Source organism: Onychomys torridus, chromosome 2, assembly GCF_903995425.1.
Source record: "Onychomys torridus chromosome 2, mOncTor1.1, whole genome shotgun sequence".
Classification (NCBI taxonomy): Eukaryota; Metazoa; Chordata; class Mammalia; order Rodentia; family Cricetidae; genus Onychomys; species Onychomys torridus.
Genome location: NC_050444.1, coordinates 122,207,716 through 122,216,068, shown reverse-complemented (window position 1 = coordinate 122,216,068; position 8,353 = coordinate 122,207,716). Strand labels below are relative to the sequence as shown.

The window sequence follows — 8,353 nt, the reverse complement described above, 5'->3', positions numbered from 1 at the left end:
ATGGAAATCTCTATTTCTACCTTCCTTCTTTCCTCTTTTCTTTCTTCCTTGCTTCCTTCTTTTCCTTCCTTTTTCCTCTTCCTTCCTTCCTCCCTTCCTTTTTTCTTGGTTTTAGGAATTGTGTGCCTACTGTATCTTTCAAGGTCTAGACAGGAAGCATTCGGCATAGTCAAGGGTATGTCTGGAGAAGTAAGGAATTACAGGATGTCTCAGAAGTGTAAGTCGAGAGACACAGCAAAAGATATTGAAGACTGGGGTCTCCACCAGCTGGAGCCATTGCTGCTTTTAGAACCAAAAGAGAGACAACAGGGAGCAGTGCCTGGAGAAGTCACAGGACCAAGGTGCTCAGAGAGGACGATCCAAGAGGAGACACCACAGAGCTGCAGTGAGGGATGGGAACAGAGGAGAAGCCAGCTCCACAGAGCTGCAGTGAGGGATGGGAATAGAGGAGAAGCCAGCACAGAGCTACAGAGAGGGATGGGAATAGAGGAGAAGCCAGCACAGAGCTGCAGTGAGGGATGGGAACAGAGGAGAAGCCAGCACAGAGCTGCAGTGAGGGATGGGAATAGAGGAGAAGCCAGCACAGAGCTACAGTGAGGGACAGGGAAAGATGGCCCAATCTTCCTCTCCCCCACTAGTCTCTGGTCAGTCACTCCCAATGGCTAAACACAGCCTCACACCATAGGATAAAAACACAAGCTTTTGAAGCCACCCTCGTGGGGCACAGGGAGGGTGAGGAAAAGGAACAAGATGGGATCTGAAAGGTGAGCAGTAAAAAGGTTGAAGTCATTGGTATTTTATTTCTAGCATGGAAAAAATACATATTTAAAAGATAAATTGATAGGAGCCTTAGTAATGCAGTAGATAGTGCATCAGTTTCCTCAAAGTAAATTGAAATCAAATCAAAACTCACTTCCTTCAGTAGTCAAATGCAGTTTAAATAAAATGCAATCATGCACTACCATTGACACAGTGTCCTAGGTGATGCCTGTGTCCAATGCCAAGCCAGGTGCCCAGGGCACACATCTTTGAAAACATTAATCAAGGAGCAAACAAAGACTCTAAGTAAATGTGTAGACGTTGAAAGCAGGTGGATTATACAAAGAAGGCATATTGAGTACTTGGCCATCTCAAGTACTCCACAAGGGTTAGTCCAATAAATATAAGTCCTGTCAAGTAGCTATTACCATTCTACCCACTTTACAGATATGCTAACTGGGGTCGGGGGGGGGGGGAATAGGCAAATAGCTTGAAGCTGCATAGCTGGTGAGTGAACACTTCGAGTTTTTAGCAAATGACTCCACTTGTAGAGCACAGGCTCTTAGTTTCTATGTCCTTTGGGAGGACTGCATGGCAGACGATATAGAACTAGAATTAAGCCTAGAGAGGACTAACCTGACAGTGATGAGGCAGCTGGGGGGCGGGGAGGGGGGAGATGAAAGAGAAAAACCAGTTAAGTTCACTCAAGGCCAAGGAAGTAGTATTCAGGAAAGACCCGGAGAGATACTTGAAAGGACATTCTCAAAGAAAGGTGGCTGGAACTCAGTCAGAGGTGTGTTGAATGGGATCATGATTGGAACCATGAAATAAACAGGACAAGCTGTAATGAATTATCTCATAGTCTTTAGGTAACACGTGAGGAAAATCCATGCCACCACCCTTCTGCGTGTGTGTGTGGTGTGTGTTCATTTAGCATGGTTTCTTTCAAGGAAACGTGCTCTTTGGGAAGTGTTCTAAGTGAGACTCTCTCTTGCACTGAGCTGGCAGTGTTTGGGCTTCCTGCCCCCCGGGATCACTAGGGCACCTCAAACCCAGGACAGTGTGCTAAGTGTGGTTACCTACACTGAGCTCTGCTGCCAGCTTTGGCTGGGCCTGTGGTTGGAATTCCTCATCTTTCCTGGCTGTTTCATCGTGTTCTTTGACAGGCGGCCGAGAGACTCTGTTGCAGCTCAACCAAGTCATCCCACTCTCTACCTTCGATAATAAATTAGGCTGCAACAGCCTGCAGAACGGCTCTTGCCCAAGTAAGGGGGCAAGTTCTCACCTGGGGTAGCCGATCTGAGAGGGTAGAATGGATCACTAGGGATACACAGACAAAAGGGATATTTCAGGTTCTCATAAATGGGGTAATTAGTCCCTTGTATATGTTGTTGAGTTAGGAAAAGCTGAGAAAGAAAATTTAAAACCAGTAGAAATATGAATGGTCTACTCATGGGAAAACATACACATATACCCACACATAACCAGAGAGAGAAACACATATAACCACACATGCCCCCGCCTCCTACACATGCATTCATTTCCTCTACTAAGAAACAGACTAAATAAAAATATGTACTGATGTTGTGAAGAATATTTGAATAGTTTAGTTTTTGCCTATTTGCTTCTTATTTACACTTTTACAAATGTTTAGCAAATGCCTTCTCTACTCCCAGGTCTCAGCACTTGTGTCTATAATAGTGAAGACGCCAGAGTGAAGTATTTCTCCCCAGTAAGTCTTTATTCCAGTGAAAGAAACATTACAGAAAACCAAGAGAGCAATCAATCAATCAATACACATTCTGATAGATGCTAAAAGAAAATGAAGAGGCTCCTCTGAAAAGGCTCTTGGGCCTGTGGGAAAGCCCATGAATGTGATGTAAATGTCATGTTTGAGCTGACATCCAAACACTGAACAGGAGCTGGCTGGGTAAAGAAAAATAGGACATTCCTAATAGAGCAGACATCAGAAAGCATGAATGTACTTGAAAAAGATGATGCCCATGTGACTGAAGAGCAAGGATCAAGGGCACCAGTGAGGCTAGAGAGCAAGCCGATCACATAGTACCATGAGGGGATCTGAGGGTCTCAGCTTTATTTCAGCTGCATTGAAGTTTACAGAAGAGCTTCAAGGAGGGTCCTTGAGAATACAATGAGCCAGTTAAGAGACACTCAAGGGCAATGACTGCTGCATCTACAATGATCTTGATGACTGTGGTAAGTCAGAGTAGCTGGTTATATTTAAGGGTGAAAAGCAAAGGATTTGGTGACTCACTGGTGTGAAGGGTATGAGAAAGTCGAGGACATGTGTCCAGAGCTTATGTGTGTGGGCAAAAAAGCTGTTTTTTGTTTTTGTTTATTTTATCACTTATTTTTTCTTTGAGATTATAATATAATTGCTTCATTTCTCTGTTTCTTTTTCTCCCTCCAAACTCTCCCACATACCCCTTCTTGCTCTCTTTCAAATTCATGGCTGCTTTTTTCATTAGTTGTTGTATGTATGTGAATGTATATGCATGTACACATATATTCCTGTTTTTTTTTTTTTTTTCCAGAGCTGAGGATCGAACCCAGGGCCTTGTGCTTGCTAGGCAAACACTCTACCACTGAGCTAAATCCCCAACCCCAATACATATATTCCTAAACACATAAATACAACCTGCTTAGTCTTTGCAATGCTATTTGTTTGGGAAGGTCTGTTTATTGTGATTTGGAAGTTGCGATGAGGAGCTCCACACCTGACATACAGGGAAACTTTTGCACTGCAAAGTTTTGTGGGTAATGCAAGTGCTTGAGTTTCACACTCGAGGAATGCACAAAGGACTAGCGGAGCAGAAAGCAAGAGGCCTATCAATCTGCAGAGCTGAAGCTGGCACCTAAAAGACAAAGAACAAATTGTGAACCCTGTGAACTGCAGTAACGATGGCAAGGTATGCCCCCTGGTGCAAAAGTGGCCAAATATTATGGGAGTAACCAGTGGTTTTCTGAGTTATGGCTCACTTTATAGGAGGAGATGTGTGCTTGGTTCTGTAAATCTGACTCCAAACTATAGTTATTTTGCTAAATGGACATTCCATCCAACTGCCTTCTAAATTCATGCCTCTGTACCAATAGATGAGGTAACTCTTGAATATCAGAGAAGTCTCTTTGCGCAGTGGATGACAGTTAATGGAAAATCTCCCAACCCATCCAAGTATTTACAATAAGAGCACTGTGGAGAGCTCAGCTACAAACAACACATCTCTAGAGCTCACACCCTTCTCTAAATCTCAGGGACTATGGCAGAAAACGGGGGTGGAAGGGTTGTAAGAGCCCGCGATAGGGGAGAGGCAGAGCGAAACAGTGTCTTCTGGATATGAGGCAACCATTGCACGTGTGAACTCACAGCAGGTGTGGTGGCTTGCACAAAGGAAAGCTGATCCGTGTGAGCTCCCACCCTGAACCGAGGAGCTATGGACACGGTGGCGGCTTCGAGAGGAGGAAGAGTCCATTTTCTCCAGGATGTGGCTCCTGGAAGGTCAACCACACTCCAGTGGACAAGTCTAACACACAGCGGTACATGGGCAGCACCAAGCGGAGTTGACAGGTTCTTAGAGCAGACAATAAAGAGGACAGGAAGTTGGAGGGTAAGTGTGGAGGCGGCAGGGGCTCTGGGAGGAGTTACGAGGAGGAATTGGGGGTGAACACGACAGTTAATATAGGGAGTGAAAAACGCCCAGAACTCAGGCTAAATCTCAAAATTACATTATATCATTCCTTAGAATTCTCAAATAATTAACAAAAATAAGTACTTTTAATAAACAATGAAAAGGAAAAGAAACGGGAGGGAGGCCTTTAGGAAGAGGGTCGGCATTTAAGACGGGAAGGTTTAATGGGAAAGTAGCTGCAACCAGGCCTCAGAGCTCCCTGACGCTGCTTACAGGATTGGCCCCAGCCAGGCCCCAGCCAGGACCTATGGACACTTCGCACTCCTCATCCGCTAAAGGAGAACGCATTGACTGCAGCTTCCCTGCTTCTTCGTTGTGCACCTGAGATGTGGATAAAACAGCTAGTACTTGTTCCTGCAGTTTAGCTAAAAGAAACCATTGGTATGGCTAGCTGTCTTTTGTCTTTTAAATTTCTTCATTGTATTCCTCTGAGCTTGGAAGTAACCGTGGTTTGGAAAATTCCATTCTGCCCTTGTTTCTGCACCTCCCCCTGCTGCTAGCGTGGGACCTAGCACAAGGTGGTGCTCAACGAAAGGTCACTAAAGCCTAAGGATGCGCAGCGCATCCATGGCAGGACACACAGATAAAGCAAAGCTTTTGCCGTCAAGAGAGTCACAGGCATAAATCCCAAGGAATAAAAATGTATGCATATATCCTTGTGTGTTGTGTGATAAATGTGTGTATATATATATATATATATATCGTCCCTCCCTCTCTTTCAAAAGTTAACAGACTACAACCAAAGCCACATGTTTTCCAATCTATAAGCATTGGCTGGCTTGAAATCTCCAAAGCAGAAACCCGAGGGCACAAAAGCAGATTCAAGCACAGTCTGCGGAGGTCCTTGAAGTGACCCATAAATACTCACCGCGCCTTTCCCCGGCCCTGCTCCTAGTCATAAATCCCCATTTCTTTTCAAGAACTTCTACATTTGATCAACGGTGCAGGGTGATGTTTAAACCAGGCCATTTGGAATATTCGATTTTCATGCATAGTTTTAAGATTTTAATTTCCACTCTGCAAACTGGCTCAGATTTTCCCTGTCCTGAAATAAATCAGGATTTCTAAGACATGAAAGCGGGCTCCAAGCACAGAGGGGCTTTCTGAGTGTTCAGCCTGCCTGCACTGCTCAGGCAAGTCATACTTACAAACGACTTACCTCTCACCTCATCCCAGCCCCGGGGAAAGGCCTGGAAAACTGGCAGCTAATGTGGTGAGAGAAAAATGCCCAGCACTCAGGATCAATCTGTCAAAAAGAGGCTGGAATTGCTTGTCAGGGGAGAGGGGAAATAAACCCAAAGATGCTATGAAACGTTTGCTCAACCAATCTGAAATTAATTGGTCCCCCACTCAACCTCCCCTCCTTTAAGCCTTCCCAGTGGCCATGTGCTCCAAGTGGGTAGCCAGCTCTCAGCAGCAGAAAGGATGGTTTGTATATGATACTGACAGTACGTCACAACACAGAGCATGTTTGAGCAGTCTTCGGATTTCCTTTAGCAGATTGATTGCCTACTTTAGAAAGGTAAAGCAGAGAAGAGACCTGTAGCTGGCAGCAGAGAGGAGCTGAGTTCTCCACCCTGTTAATGCTCAAGCTACAGGACTTTAGGGTAGTTAGCCATCTCAACCAATCTGAAATTTATAATTTTTATCTGATAAAAGGGGTGGGGGAAAAGGTCTTCTCACCGGGCTTCCATGGTAATGTAAGTGAATTCACTTTGGAAACTGAACTAAATGAACACAGACACAGGCAGGAAATTATCACCATAAAGGACTCAATAAGAACTCCTTGAATTCTATAAAGAAGAAATAAATAAATATTAATCTTTTTTAAAAAATAGAAAGAAAAACCCTCCCTGAATCCAATCAATGTAGAGACATCCTCTCAGCTTCTCATCAGAGTCTTCACATTGCTTCCTAGATGGAATCCTAACAGCTTCCATTCATTATGTAAAGACTGATTCTAATGCTAGTGTGCCAGAGACTTGCCTCCCACTACTAAGTGTATTTATCATTGGATCCTCTCTCATTATATTTCTGAATGTAATTACAAATTTTAATTAAATATCATACAATCCAGTAATATTGTTGTAATTATGTATTTTAATTAAAAATGCAATACAATAAAATTTATATTTGTAATATACATAGGAAAACAGTTGATAGAACTGTAGCTATGTGATACTTTCGGTCAAATTGGTGTGAGTAAGGTCACTATAAAACATTGAAAGAAATTGTATAATAGTTTAGAAGATTTCTCCCTTTGGCTGTTTCTCCAAATGTCTTTTCTGTCTAGCTTCATTCTAAAGAAATTAAAAGATTAAGCAGCTTGTGAGCACAACTGTTTAAGAGAGACAGTTGGCATTTGGCTTTCAAATAGGAAAGCAACTGTACAATATGACACAATATGGATAAACCTGGAAGGCACTGTGCTAAGTGATAGAAGCCAGACTGAAGGAAGAAAACGGTATGATGGCAGTTGCATGAGGTATAAAATAGACTTTAACAAACCCCAGAGAGTGGCACAGTGGCTGTAAGAAAGGGCCATGGGGAACTGATATTTGATTAATGGGAAGTCTCAACACACAAGATGAAAGGGTTCTAGAGATCTCCTGTGTATCACCATTTTCCTGGTTGGGTTTTATTAACCTGACATAAACCTAGACATATCTGGGAAGAGGAAATCTTCATTGAGAAAATGCCTCCATAAGACTGATTGATATGGGAAAGCCAGCCACTGAGGACAGTGCCATCCCTGGGCAAGTGGTTCTGGGTGGTTTAGACAGCAGGTTGAGGAAGTCATTGGGGGCAAAGAAGTAAGCAGCCCTCCTCCATGGCTTCTACCCCTGTTCCTACCTCCAGGTCCCTGACTTGAGTTCCTTTCTGCCCAACTTCCCTCGGTGATTGAGTGTGAACTGATAGCTGTAAGCTGAAATAAACTTTCCTCGCCAAGTTGCTCTTGGTTGTGATATTTTATCACAGCAATAGAGAAGTAACTAAGATAACTATTCCTAACATTAACAACATTGGATTATACATTAGAATTGTTGTTGAGGGCGTATCTTCTGTTAAGTATTCTTATTATAGTAAATAAAGTTAAAAAAAAAAAAAGAAAAGAAAAAAGACAAGTGGGGTTGGGGATTTAGCTCAGTGGTAGAGCACTTGCCTAGCAAGCGCAAGGCCCTGGGTTCAATACTCAACTCAAAAAAAAAAAAAAAAAAAAAAAAAGAAAGAAAGAAAGAAAGAAAGAAAGAAAGAAAAAAGAAAAGCCTTACTTTTTGCCGGGTGGTGGTGGCACACGCCTTTAATCCCAGCACTCAGGAGGCAGAGCCAGGCGGATCTCTGTGAGTTCGAGGCCAGCCTGGGCTACAGAGTGAGTTCCAGGAAAGGCACAAAGCTACACAGAGAAACCCTGTCTTGAAAAACAAACAAACAAAAAAGTTAAAAAAAAAAAAAAAAAAAAAAAAAAAAAGACAAGCGGAGATGGAAAAATGCCAACTAGGAAATCTAATCAGTGGATCTATGGACACAACCAAGACCTTAGACCTATTCAGAAAAATTGTTACCCAATTCTGCATCACCATCACTTCCTCCTGACAAAATGTAACCACTCAGGATGCCATTCCTAGGTAGCTTGCCTGTACTTGTTGGCTGACGGTTGTCTACCCGGTCAGTTGCTAATACCCAGGAATCCTGAAGGCAAATACTATTCATTCTCTATCCATAGCTGTCAAGAAACCCACAATTTGGTTGAACACTGACAAAATGGGAAGCATGGATAGCACAGGTACTGACATACGACATGACTCACAACTGTCCTCCAAGAGCAGTACAACCAGAGCGGGGAGAGCTGAAGGATTTCTCCCAAGTAGCTTATCTTGGTACCACTG

The 8,353-nt window shown here is 43.2% G+C and overlaps 1 pseudogene; it reads left to right on the top strand.

The window, feature by feature from the left end:
* The first annotated feature begins 204 nt into the window (after positions 1 to 204).
* Positions 205 to 8,353, top strand: part of LOC118577951 — a 30,835-nt pseudogene continuing 22,686 nt past the window's right edge.